This window comes from Dendropsophus ebraccatus, chromosome 14 (assembly GCF_027789765.1).
Source record: "Dendropsophus ebraccatus isolate aDenEbr1 chromosome 14, aDenEbr1.pat, whole genome shotgun sequence".
Classification (NCBI taxonomy): Eukaryota; Metazoa; Chordata; class Amphibia; order Anura; family Hylidae; genus Dendropsophus; species Dendropsophus ebraccatus.
The window spans coordinates 53854449-53868328 of record NC_091467.1 but is presented as its reverse complement, the minus strand read 5'-3'; the positions used below and the strand labels follow the sequence as shown (position 1 = coordinate 53868328).

At 45.7% G+C, this 13880-nt stretch overlaps 5 non-coding genes and 4 pseudogenes across 5 annotated transcripts; all 9 read right to left on the bottom strand.

Moving 5' to 3' along the window:
* Positions 1-302: 302 nt before the first annotated feature.
* On the bottom strand, positions 303-449 carry LOC138773698 (U2 spliceosomal RNA; annotated as a pseudogene).
* Positions 450-1407: 958 nt separating this feature from the next.
* LOC138773570 (U2 spliceosomal RNA) lies at positions 1408-1631 on the bottom strand (annotated as a pseudogene).
* A 717-nt stretch (positions 1632-2348) lies between these two features.
* Positions 2349-2415, bottom strand: LOC138773658 (U2 spliceosomal RNA; annotated as a pseudogene).
* Positions 2416-3373: 958 nt separating this feature from the next.
* LOC138773213 (U2 spliceosomal RNA) lies at positions 3374-3564 on the bottom strand. The gene has a single exon (XR_011359923.1). It is a non-coding gene; the product is annotated as a U2 spliceosomal RNA (small nuclear RNA).
* Positions 3565-4514: 950 nt separating this feature from the next.
* Positions 4515-4705, bottom strand: LOC138773212 (U2 spliceosomal RNA). The gene has a single exon (XR_011359922.1). It is a non-coding gene; the product is annotated as a U2 spliceosomal RNA (small nuclear RNA).
* Positions 4706-5663: 958 nt separating this feature from the next.
* LOC138773211 (U2 spliceosomal RNA) lies at positions 5664-5854 on the bottom strand. Its single transcript, XR_011359921.1, has one exon. It is a non-coding gene; the product is annotated as a U2 spliceosomal RNA (small nuclear RNA).
* Positions 5855-6804: 950 nt separating this feature from the next.
* On the bottom strand, positions 6805-6995 carry LOC138773210 (U2 spliceosomal RNA). The gene has a single exon (XR_011359920.1). It is a non-coding gene; the product is annotated as a U2 spliceosomal RNA (small nuclear RNA).
* Positions 6996-7957: 962 nt separating this feature from the next.
* LOC138773209 (U2 spliceosomal RNA) lies at positions 7958-8148 on the bottom strand. Its single transcript, XR_011359919.1, has one exon. It is a non-coding gene; the product is annotated as a U2 spliceosomal RNA (small nuclear RNA).
* Positions 8149-9110: 962 nt separating this feature from the next.
* LOC138773613 (U2 spliceosomal RNA) lies at positions 9111-9329 on the bottom strand (annotated as a pseudogene).
* Between the last annotated feature and the right edge of the window lie 4551 nt (positions 9330-13880).

The window sequence follows — 13880 nt, the reverse complement described above, 5'->3', positions numbered from 1 at the left end:
TATATCCTACGCTTGGGGTAGTCCTGGATCGCCAATATCTCTCGCTTCTGGATGTTAAAAATTCCCATGAGCACGTCCTCCACGACAAACTTCAGCCCTCGAGTGTCTTCCGTATCACCTGTGAGTATGACTCGCACAGTGTTCTTAATCCGGGCATAAGCCGGTACGGAACCTGGATCCGCATCCATGGTTCTCGATGGTACGCAACGTAACGCTCTGCTTCGCTCCGTAAAGCTCCGCTCCGCAACGCTCCGCTCCGCCCTCCCTTGATCCGAAGATCGCAGGAGGCGATCGCAACCCGTTGTCTGGGGACTAAGCCGCCTGCCTATAGCAGCATGGGGACAATCCCCCAAGGCCGACAGGACGGGTACCCCAGACACCTCTTGACTTCGAAACAAGTGCAGCAACAGGTACTACACTTGATCTTAGCCAAAAGGCCGAGAAGCGATGGCCACAACGGTTTCCCGAAAACTCCCCTTCTCGGACACCACGTCCTTCTTGTTAAGGCGAAGCCAGACATACATACCCTATTATGCGCTCCACCCTCTCAGATGGCGGACCGGACGTGCTTTCACACTGCATCTCCTATTGCCTAGCACTGCCTCTGTCTTCCTTTCTGCTCTCAAATCTGAATAGCTCCACCCCCCAATCACACTGCGTCTGCTTCCACCTGATGGATGGCAGACATACACGTCTCTGTCTCTGTCTCCGTCTCTGTCTGGCATACATGACATGCAGCTAGCTCTTTGGCTGGCTGTCTCTGTAGCTGGCTGGCTGTCTCTGTGGCTGGCTGCCTAGCTGGCTAGCTTATTATTAGTACCTACCTACCTACCTACCTACCTATCTATCTATCTATCTATCTATCTATCTATCTATCTATCTATCTAATCTATCCTATCTATCCTATCTATTCTATCTAATGTATCTAATCTATCTATCAAAGAACATGGAGGGTGAATTCTCCCAGCTGGAGCCGTAGGCAGGCAGCATCAGCAGGATACATCGGCCGGCCACCAGGAAATCAAATCCAAAGGAAACGGTTTAATAAACTGCACCTACCTTTCCACCTACCTGCTCGGTCGCTTGACCGGCTGCAACTGAGCTGCTTGTTGTGCTGGCAGCTGTGTATAGCAGCAAAGCCTTGATGACATCACGTCCCGCGATGACATCACCAGCACTGGCCCGGCAGCCAAGTTGTAAACAACTCTGCCAGTTGGTTGCCATGGCAACAGAGGCCAGCAAGTCTTGGACAAACAAACTTTTCGTAGCCACACTCGGGCTAATTTTTCGGGGTCGGTCCACCTGCGCACAACACACTCGAGGGATGTTTCTTGCAAAACAGTAGTTTCAGGTGCAGCCGGCTTGTTTCCTTCTTCATTCTTTTGCTCTGTTTTTTGCAAACTCATTAGGGGGTGCACTGAACCTGGAGGCACTGCAATACCAGGTCAATGCCTGGAGAGGACAGAGCAAGCTCTTTTTCCATCTCCCTGTTCTAAAAATCCATTTAATATATGGTCCCCAGATAGGGGACGTATCAGATATTAAACTGATAAGAACAGATTTTTTTTTTTTTTTTTTTTTGAGAGTCGAGGCAACGTGCTCTCATCACCCAAGTGCTACTAAAAAAGTGTAGCGTGCCACACACAAAAGTGCACTAGGATGCGGTCTATCGCAAGCCCACTCTAAAAAGAGATGGGCCCCCAACACACCTAATTCCCTTCCCTTCCGGGCCAAAAGGCACCTGCAAAGGTCCAGGACAAATGTCCGCTCTCAGACGAGGCCAAGAGCAGACCGGTAAACAACTACGGCTTGTACCTGAGCGTAACCCAGGCACTCACCGTTCGTCATTCAATCAAAAGGTGGTCACTCCCGAGGGAGAACCGGGGGTGCAGGGAGGCAAGGAGCGCAGATGGCCACACATGCCTCCCCTAGACCTCCGAGGGGTCCCCAAAAGGCGACCGCAACCCGAAGGATCCTAGTGACAAACAAACGTGGAAAGTGAACACACAGTGACAAAAAAGAATAAATAAATCAGACGTGCGCTGTGCAAAACAGCCCGGACATCTGGCCGGATCTATAAAAATTCCTCGTAATTTTCACAGAGCCAGAGGCCGGAAAACTAGAGGTGTGTGCTCAAAGGGGTGTGAATGTGAAGTGCGTGCTCAGTGCCATTCCTCAATTGGGGTCCCACACCCAGTGAGTTCAGGCACCCTGGGGTCACCACTCCCAGGGCACTTCTGCACCTCGACTCTCAACCCCCTCGAAACCTCATGGCCAGATCCAGACGGGCATGACCTACTAGGAAGGCTGCTCAGGCCGCACAGCCAACCGTTCTACCCATGCCGTCTGTGTGGTTCTCTGCTCACTTAAGAACAGATACTACACTTGATCTTAGCCAAAAGGCCGAGAAGCGATGGCCACAACGGTTTCCCGAAAACTCCCCTTCTCGGACACCACGTCCTTCTTGTTAAGGCGAAGCCAGACATACATACCCTATTATGCGCTCCACCCTCTCAGATGGCGGACCGGACGTGCTTTCACACTGCATCTCCTATTGCCTAGCACTGCCTCTGTCTTCCTTTCTGCTCTCAAATCTGAATAGCTCCACCCCCCAATCACACTGCGTCTGCTTCCACCTGATGGATGGCAGACATACACGTCTCTGTCTCTGTCTCCGTCTCTGTCTGGCATACATGACATGCAGCTAGCTCTTTGGCTGGCTGTCTCTGTAGCTGGCTGGCTGTCTCTGTGGCTGGCTGCCTAGCTGGCTAGCTTATTATTAGTACCTACCTACCTACCTACCTATCTATCTATCTATCTATCTATCTATCTATCTATCTATCTATCTATCTAATCTATCCTATCTATCCTATCTATTCTATCTAATGTATCTAATCTATCTATCAAAGAACATGGAGGGTGAATTCTCCCAGCTGGAGCCGTAGGCAGGCAGCATCAGCAGGATACATCGGCCGGCCACCAGGAAATCAAATCCAAAGGAAACGGTTTAATAAACTGCACCTACCTTTCCACCTACCTGCTCGGTCGCTTGACCGGCTGCAACTGAGCTGCTTGTTGTGCTGGCAGCTGTGTATAGCAGCAAAGCCTTGATGACATCACGTCCCGCGATGACATCACCAGCACTGGCCCGGCAGCCAAGTTGTAAACAACTCTGCCAGTTGGTTGCCATGGCAACAGAGGCCAGCAAGTCTTGGACAAACAAACTTTTCGTAGCCACACTCGGGCTAATTTTTCGGGGTCGGTCCACCTGCGCACAACACACTCGAGGGATGTTTCTTGCAAAACAGTAGTTTCAGGTGCAGCCGGCTTGTTTCCTTCTTCATTCTTTTGCTCTGTTTTTTGCAAACTCATTAGGGGGTGCACTGAACCTGGAGGCACTGCAATACCAGGTCAATGCCTGGAGAGGACAGAGCAAGCTCTTTTTCCATCTCCCTGTTCTAAAAATCCATTTAATATATGGTCCCCAGATAGGGGACGTATCAGATATTAAACTGATAAGAACAGATACTACACTTGATCTTAGCCAAAAGGCCGAGAAGCGATGGCCACAACGGTTTCCCGAAAACTCCCCTTCTCGGACACCACGTCCTTCTTGTTAAGGCGAAGCCAGACATACATACCCTATTATGCGCTCCACCCTCTCAGATGGCGGACCGGACGTGCTTTCACACTGCATCTCCTATTGCCTAGCACTGCCTCTGTCTTCCTTTCTGCTCTCAAATCTGAATAGCTCCACCCCCCAATCACACTGCGTCTGCTTCCACCTGATGGATGGCAGACATACACGTCTCTGTCTCTGTCTCCGTCTCTGTCTGGCATACATGACATGCAGCTAGCTCTTTGGCTGGCTGTCTCTGTAGCTGGCTGGCTGTCTCTGTGGCTGGCTGCCTAGCTGGCTAGCTTATTATTAGTACCTACCTACCTACCTACCTATCTATCTATCTATCTATCTATCTATCTATCTATCTATCTAATCTATCCTATCTATCCTATCTATTCTATCTAATGTATCTAATCTATCTATCAAAGAACATGGAGGGTGAATTCTCCCAGCTGGAGCCGTAGGCAGGCAGCATCAGCAGGATACATCGGCCGGCCACCAGGAAATCAAATCCAAAGGAAACGGTTTAATAAACTGCACCTACCTTTCCACCTACCTGCTCGGTCGCTTGACCGGCTGCAACTGAGCTGCTTGTTGTGCTGGCAGCTGTGTATAGCAGCAAAGCCTTGATGACATCACGTCCCGCGATGACATCACCAGCACTGGCCCGGCAGCCAAGTTGTAAACAACTCTGCCAGTTGGTTGCCATGGCAACAGAGGCCAGCAAGTCTTGGACAAACAAACTTTTCGTAGCCACACTCGGGCTAATTTTTCGGGGTCGGTCCACCTGCGCACAACACACTCGAGGGATGTTTCTTGCAAAACAGTAGTTTCAGGTGCAGCCGGCTTGTTTCCTTCTTCATTCTTTTGCTCTGTTTTTTGCAAACTCATTAGGGGGTGCACTGAACCTGGAGGCACTGCAATACCAGGTCAATGCCTGGAGAGGACAGAGCAAGCTCTTTTTCCATCTCCCTGTTCTAAAAATCCATTTAATATATGGTCCCCAGATAGGGGACGTATCAGATATTAAACTGATAAGAACAGATACTACACTTGATCTTAGCCAAAAGGCCGAGAAGCGATGGCCACAACGGTTTCCCGAAAACTCCCCTTCTCGGACACCACGTCCTTCTTGTTAAGGCGAAGCCAGACATACATACCCTATTATGCGCTCCACCCTCTCAGATGGCGGACCGGACGTGCTTTCACACTGCATCTCCTATTGCCTAGCACTGCCTCTGTCTTCCTTTCTGCTCTCAAATCTGAATAGCTCCACCCCCCAATCACACTGCGTCTGCTTCCACCTGATGGATGGCAGACATACACGTCTCTGTCTCTGTCTCCGTCTCTGTCTGGCATACATGACATGCAGCTAGCTCTTTGGCTGGCTGTCTCTGTAGCTGGCTGGCTGTCTCTGTGGCTGGCTGCCTAGCTGGCTAGCTTATTATTAGTACCTACCTACCTACCTACCTACCTATCTATCTATCTATCTATCTATCTATCTATCTATCTATCTATCTAATCTATCCTATCTATCCTATCTATTCTATCTAATGTATCTAATCTATCTATCAAAGAACATGGAGGGTGAATTCTCCCAGCTGGAGCCGTAGGCAGGCAGCATCAGCAGGATACATCGGCCGGCCACCAGGAAATCAAATCCAAAGGAAACGGTTTAATAAACTGCACCTACCTTTCCACCTACCTGCTCGGTCGCTTGACCGGCTGCAACTGAGCTGCTTGTTGTGCTGGCAGCTGTGTATAGCAGCAAAGCCTTGATGACATCACGTCCCGCGATGACATCACCAGCACTGGCCCGGCAGCCAAGTTGTAAACAACTCTGCCAGTTGGTTGCCATGGCAACAGAGGCCAGCAAGTCTTGGACAAACAAACTTTTCGTAGCCACACTCGGGCTAATTTTTCGGGGTCGGTCCACCTGCGCACAACACACTCGAGGGATGTTTCTTGCAAAACAGTAGTTTCAGGTGCAGCCGGCTTGTTTCCTTCTTCATTCTTTTGCTCTGTTTTTTGCAAACTCATTAGGGGGTGCACTGAACCTGGAGGCACTGCAATACCAGGTCAATGCCTGGAGAGGACAGAGCAAGCTCTTTTTCCATCTCCCTGTTCTAAAAATCCATTTAATATATGGTCCCCAGATAGGGGACGTATCAGATATTAAACTGATAAGAACAGATACTACACTTGATCTTAGCCAAAAGGCCGAGAAGCGATGGCCACAACGGTTTCCCGAAAACTCCCCTTCTCGGACACCACGTCCTTCTTGTTAAGGCGAAGCCAGACATACATACCCTATTATGCGCTCCACCCTCTCAGATGGCGGACCGGACGTGCTTTCACACTGCATCTCCTATTGCCTAGCACTGCCTCTGTCTTCCTTTCTGCTCTCAAATCTGAATAGCTCCACCCCCCAATCACACTGCGTCTGCTTCCACCTGATGGATGGCAGACATACACGTCTCTGTCTCTGTCTCCGTCTCTGTCTGGCATACATGACATGCAGCTAGCTCTTTGGCTGGCTGTCTCTGTAGCTGGCTGGCTGTCTCTGTGGCTGGCTGCCTAGCTGGCTAGCTTATTATTAGTACCTACCTACCTACCTACCTACCTATCTATCTATCTATCTATCTATCTATCTATCTATCTAATCTATCCTATCTATCCTATCTATTCTATCTAATGTATCTAATCTATCTATCAAAGAACATGGAGGGTGAATTCTCCCAGCTGGAGCCGTAGGCAGGCAGCATCAGCAGGATACATCGGCCGGCCACCAGGAAATCAAATCCAAAGGAAACGGTTTAATAAACTGCACCTACCTTTCCACCTACCTGCTCGGTCGCTTGACCGGCTGCAACTGAGCTGCTTGTTGTGCTGGCAGCTGTGTATAGCAGCAAAGCCTTGATGACATCACGTCCCGCGATGACATCACCAGCACTGGCCCGGCAGCCAAGTTGTAAACAACTCTGCCAGTTGGTTGCCATGGCAACAGAGGCCAGCAAGTCTTGGACAAACAAACTTTTCGTAGCCACACTCGGGCTAATTTTTCGGGGTCGGTCCACCTGCGCACAACACACTCGAGGGATGTTTCTTGCAAAACAGTAGTTTCAGGTGCAGCCGGCTTGTTTCCTTCTTCATTCTTTTGCTCTGTTTTTTGCAAACTCATTAGGGGGTGCACTGAACCTGGAGGCACTGCAATACCAGGTCAATGCCTGGAGAGGACAGAGCAAGCTCTTTTTCCATCTCCCTGTTCTAAAAATCCATTTAATATATGGTCCCCAGATAGGGGACGTATCAGATATTAAACTGATAAGAACAGATACTACACTTGATCTTAGCCAAAAGGCCGAGAAGCGATGGCCACAACGGTTTCCCGAAAACTCCCCTTCTCGGACACCACGTCCTTCTTGTTAAGGCGAAGCCAGACATACATACCCTATTATGCGCTCCACCCTCTCAGATGGCGGACCGGACGTGCTTTCACACTGCATCTCCTATTGCCTAGCACTGCCTCTGTCTTCCTTTCTGCTCTCAAATCTGAATAGCTCCACCCCCCAATCACACTGCGTCTGCTTCCACCTGATGGATGGCAGACATACACGTCTCTGTCTCTGTCTCCGTCTCTGTCTGGCATACATGACATGCAGCTAGCTCTTTGGCTGGCTGTCTCTGTAGCTGGCTGGCTGTCTCTGTGGCTGGCTGCCTAGCTGGCTAGCTTATTATTAGTACCTACCTACCTACCTACCTACCTATCTATCTATCTATCTATCTATCTATCTATCTATCTATCTATCTATCTAATCTATCCTATCTATCCTATCTATTCTATCTAATGTATCTAATCTATCTATCAAAGAACATGGAGGGTGAATTCTCCCAGCTGGAGCCGTAGGCAGGCAGCATCAGCAGGATACATCGGCCGGCCACCAGGAAATCAAATCCAAAGGAAACGGTTTAATAAACTGCACCTACCTTTCCACCTACCTGCTCGGTCGCTTGACCGGCTGCAACTGAGCTGCTTGTTGTGCTGGCAGCTGTGTATAGCAGCAAAGCCTTGATGACATCACGTCCCGCGATGACATCACCAGCACTGGCCCGGCAGCCAAGTTGTAAACAACTCTGCCAGTTGGTTGCCATGGCAACAGAGGCCAGCAAGTCTTGGACAAACAAACTTTTCGTAGCCACACTCGGGCTAATTTTTCGGGGTCGGTCCACCTGCGCACAACACACTCGAGGGATGTTTCTTGCAAAACAGTAGTTTCAGGTGCAGCCGGCTTGTTTCCTTCTTCATTCTTTTGCTCTGTTTTTTGCAAACTCATTAGGGGGTGCACTGAACCTGGAGGCACTGCAATACCAGGTCAATGCCTGGAGAGGACAGAGCAAGCTCTTTTTCCATCTCCCTGTTCTAAAAATCCATTTAATATATGGTCCCCAGATAGGGGACGTATCAGATATTAAACTGATAAGAACAGATACTACACTTGATCTTAGCCAAAAGGCCGAGAAGCGATGGCCACAACGGTTTCCCGAAAACTCCCCTTCTCGGACACCACGTCCTTCTTGTTAAGGCGAAGCCAGACATACATACCCTATTATGCGCTCCACCCTCTCAGATGGCGGACCGGACGTGCTTTCACACTGCATCTCCTATTGCCTAGCACTGCCTCTGTCTTCCTTTCTGCTCTCAAATCTGAATAGCTCCACCCCCCAATCACACTGCGTCTGCTTCCACCTGATGGATGGCAGACATACACGTCTCTGTCTCTGTCTCCGTCTCTGTCTGGCATACATGACATGCAGCTAGCTCTTTGGCTGGCTGTCTCTGTAGCTGGCTGGCTGTCTCTGTGGCTGGCTGCCTAGCTGGCTAGCTTATTATTAGTACCTACCTACCTACCTACCTACCTATCTATCTATCTATCTATCTATCTATCTATCTATCTATCTATCTATCTAATCTATCCTATCTATCCTATCTATTCTATCTAATGTATCTAATCTATCTATCAAAGAACATGGAGGGTGAATTCTCCCAGCTGGAGCCGTAGGCAGGCAGCATCAGCAGGATACATCGGCCGGCCACCAGGAAATCAAATCCAAAGGAAACGGTTTAATAAACTGCACCTACCTTTCCACCTACCTGCTCGGTCGCTTGACCGGCTGCAACTGAGCTGCTTGTTGTGCTGGCAGCTGTGTATAGCAGCAAAGCCTTGATGACATCACGTCCCGCGATGACATCACCAGCACTGGCCCGGCAGCCAAGTTGTAAACAACTCTGCCAGTTGGTTGCCATGGCAACAGAGGCCAGCAAGTCTTGGACAAACAAACTTTTCGTAGCCACACTCGGGCTAATTTTTCGGGGTCGGTCCACCTGCGCACAACACACTCGAGGGATGTTTCTTGCAAAACAGTAGTTTCAGGTGCAGCCGGCTTGTTTCCTTCTTCATTCTTTTGCTCTGTTTTTTGCAAACTCATTAGGGGGTGCACTGAACCTGGAGGCACTGCAATACCAGGTCAATGCCTGGAGAGGACAGAGCAAGCTCTTTTTCCATCTCCCTGTTCTAAAAATCCATTTAATATATGGTCCCCAGATAGGGGACGTATCAGATATTAAACTGATAAGAACAGATTTTTTTTTTTTTTTTTTTTTTTTTTTTTTTCCTCCTCAGTTTCTGGACTACAGTCAAATGGCCATCAGGTCACCTACCATGACTCATCACAGCAACCAAGTCCATAAAAAACATCATAGGAATACTAAACAAAAAAACTAAAAACATTCAAAAAACAAAAACACAAAAAACAAAATTGGTCAAGATTACTCACATGTTACCCCATCGCGAAAATTTCCAAATGTCCTCTGCTTTGTCTTCTCCATTCCTTTTCTTTTCCACCAGATAGACGACAAAGACTCTCGCTAAAAACAGTTTTTTGCATTCAATAGGAGAAATAAAAACATGTTTAAAAACCAGCAAATTACGACAATCCCATAAAACTTCTTTAAAAATTGAAAAAACAATCCAACACACTCGGGCACTTGTCTCTTTGCTAAAATCTTGACCAATTAAAATCCTTTGAAAATTAAAATGACTAAGACCAGTAACAGCACTAAAAAAACTCTCTAAAAGGGATAAAAGCGTTTTAGCATAAAAACAGTCCCAAAAAATATGAAAAATGTCCTCCCTCCCAACACAACCTTCTCTAGGGCACTTATCGTTCACACGTATTCCTCGTCCATTCAAAAATGCCCGTGTTGGGAGACATCCATGCAAGGACAGCCACGCCACATCCCTCTGTCTATTAGAGAGACCAAAAACATTAAAAAGGTTCCAGACCTTTGCTGACTGTACAGAATTGCAGAATGGTACTTCATATAACCTCTCGTCTTTTCTCAAGGCTCGCTGTAATTTCTCTTTTTCAGGCTTACCTAAAGAGCTCAGGTTATACTGATCATTGAAGGACCTAAGGACCACATAAAAGGTAGGAATAACAAATGACATGGGTCTACTCAGATCCTTCTCACACCAGCCCCATTTAGTAAACAACCATCCTGCTAAATACCTGCACATGTCAGCGGTCCTACTATTGTTCTGGCTAGTCTTAAAAATCAATAAAAAATAATGCATTTTTAAAAACAAATCAACATTCGGAAAATTAAAACCACCATATTTCTCACTACTTAAAACCTTTTCTCTTCTCATTTTCTCCATCTTAGAACCCCAAAAAAAGATAAAAAGTTTCCTCGTCGTTCTTCTAACCCACAATGGTTTGGGTGGAAAAATCATTGCAATGTATAAAAGCATCGGTAAAATCACAGTCTTAATAATTAAAATTTTTCCTTTAAAAGATAAGTTCCGTAATTTCCAAAAATTTAACTTCTTTTCAATCTTCTGCTCCAACTCCACATAGCTCTTCCTTGCTTTTAGATCTTTCTCATAGGTCATGCCCAGGACATCAATATTGTCTTTTTCCACCACCCCATCCACTACTACTTTTTCCTGCTTACCAAAATTACATAACTGACATTTATTCCAATTTACACTCATTCCACTCACACAACAAAATAATTTAACATGTAAATTGACTCTACGTAAGTCCGCCAGGGATGTACATGTAAAAACCACATCATCCATATAACTTAATGATTTCACTGTCATACCTGCACTACCTGGGATAAAAACACCATCAACACATTTATCTTTTTGCACGGATTTTAAAAGAGCCTCTATAACACAAATAAAAAGAATTGGGGACAGAGGACATCCCTGGCGGACCCCAGATAAAATATTAAAAGCAGGACTAAAATGGCCATTAACTAAAACCTGAGCACTCACATCCTGATAAAAACCTCTGATTACTCTCAATAAAAACTCAGGGACACCAAGACGTTTTAACGCTAAAAACATAAAATTGTGTGGCACCTTGTCATACGCTTTTTCAAAATCTACAGACTCAACAAACAGAGGAGAATTATTAAAACCAGCACTGTAAACAATATCTCTTAAAATCAATAAATTATCAGTAATTCTCCTCCCTGGTACGGCACACACCTGGTACTCCCCCACCATGTGGCCCACCACCTCACTCATTCTTAATGCCACTATTTTTGCAATAATTTTATAATCCACGTTTAAAAGCGTAATTGGTCTCCAATTCTTAATGTCCCTTTCGTCTCCTTTTTTAAAAATAAGAGTAATCATACCCCTCTTCATTGATTCTGATAAAAGTCCTGAATTAAAAACATGCTGGATGACATAAGTAAAATCTTCTTTTAAAATATCCCAAAAAGCAATATAAAATTCTACAGGGAGACCGTCTCCTCCTGGCGTCTTCCCTTTCGCCATCTTGTCTATTGCTTGTTTGATCTCCCCTTCACCAACGTCACCATTTAAAAATTCTTGCATGTTATCAGGAATACAATTATCTAAAACCTTACAATAGTCGTTCATCTCTGCCTCACTAGCTCTGCTTTGATTACTAAAAAGTGTTTTGTAAAAATTACCGACCTCTTCCACCACTTCATCACCAGTCACTTCTCCTGTGGAAGTTAAAACGGATTTAAAATATCCTTTGGCCTTAAAACACTTTTTAAAAAAGAAACGGGAACACTGCTCATCCTCCTCCATCTTCTGTACCTTGGCCGCATACACAATATTCTTCCCCCTTTCCACCAATGCTTTCCTCATCTCTTCTTTTATCTTCTTTACCTCCACCTCCACATCAATCCCAACACTTTTAAATTTATATAGCGCCTCTAGTTGGGATATTAGGTCTGCTTCTTTCTTTCTCTTCTTTTTAGCTTTTTCTATGCAAGTCTTCTTAAAAAATTGTGCGAATCTGACTTTGGACCAGTCCCACCATGCTAAAATATCTTTAAAATTCCGTTTCTTTGACACACAAAATAAAAACTCCTTCTTAAAATCTTCTATTACTTCCTCTTCCTGTAACAGACTTACATTCAGCTTCCACAGCCCTCTCCCAAAGCTAGTGGATTCATTAATACTAATCTCAGCCACCACCATCTTATGGTCTGAGAAAGAAAGCATCACGTGATCGCACCGGACCACCTTAACCCCTTCAGACACAAAAATGTAATCCAACCGGGATCTACAGCGGCCACTATCCGATATATATGTAAATCTGTCATCAGTGCTAATCATCAGCCCAGTATCAATGTAACGTAAGTCTTGTATAATCTGATTTAAAGCATTGGAAGTAACATCAGTTCTTACTTCAGCAGAGCTCTCACGATCATTGGCAGATCGAATACAATTAAAATCTCCAGCGACTACTGTAAAATCACGCCCAGGCATAAAATATTTAAGAGACTCTAAAAATAAAATCCGTGCTTGTTTTTCAGCAGGTGCATAAACATTAAAAATTCTTATTCTCTGTCCCAAAAAATCCAGATTTAAAACCATACAACGTCCTGGAATTAAAATCTGGCAATCTAAAAACTTAATACCATCATTTTTCAATAAAATACCAATGCCTTCATTTTTATTGTCTGTGCATGGAGACCAAAAAGACTGCCCCTTCCTCCACTCATCTCCATGTGGGGCAGATTTTATTGCACATTCTTGTAAACAGAGGATATCCGCATTAACATTCTCGAGGCGCTCTAATATTGCTGCTCTCCTACTTGCAGACCCAATACCTCGCACATTAATTGTAGCCACACATAAACTCATTAAAAAATTAATGAGAAAAAACATGTTCACAGCCATGGCAGCTACTTTTTAAAACTCTGACTTTCCACTCTCCTCATAACACTCACATTACAATCAGGCGACCCTGGATCAGAGTCCCTGTCCATCTCTTCATTCCACTCCTGAACAGGATCCTCCTGTTCACCAGACCATCTTCCTTTTTTGGATTTCCTCCTCTCACTTTGCAATTCATCCACCTCCTCCTCCTCACCACCAGGGTGTGACTCACCACTCCCCTCGTTAGCACGTTGACCAGGTGTTAATGATGCATCAGATTCCTCTCCACCTTCTTCCATTTGCTCTCCCTCCTCCACCACAGGGTCAGTGCACTTCACTTCCATATCCACACTTAACCCCTCATTCACCAGTGACTCACCACTCCTTACTTCCTCAGAGCCACTTTGTGAGTCATTTTTCAGTTCACTTTTCCTCCCTTTCCCACCTTTTCTCTCTGTACTGGTTGTAGCACTCTGTTGTACATTTTCCACAATCACACCAGTACCAGCACCTCTCACATTTTTTCCAGACACACCAGACTCTCTTTCTTTAGGCATATCCATCTCTTTCTCACCTCCTGTATTTTTGCTCATATGCTCCTTCTTCCCTCCAGCCGCCTCAGCATAACTCCTCTTTTTATACCATAAATTACAATTTTTAGCCAAATGCTCATCACTACCGCATATATCACAAGTTTTCCTCTCTGTGCATGACCCAGCATTATGCCCAGTTTTCCCGCAATTTCTGCAACATTCTCCTCTTTCTGGACACCTGTCCTGGACATGACCATATGCATGACACCGTCTACAATATTCCAACTGCCCGTCATAGAAACAAAATCCTCTTTCTCCTCCAATAGAAAAAACTTGCGGTATACTTTTAAATCCACTTATCACATTTTCATCTTGTTTAAACTTTACCAAAAACTTCCTTTTTCCATTTAGGTAACCGTACTTATTTCTCAGTCTTCCCAAAAACTTTACTTCCTCACAGTAGCGAAGCAAAAAACCAGACACCATTTCATCGGTTACCTTAGGGTTATA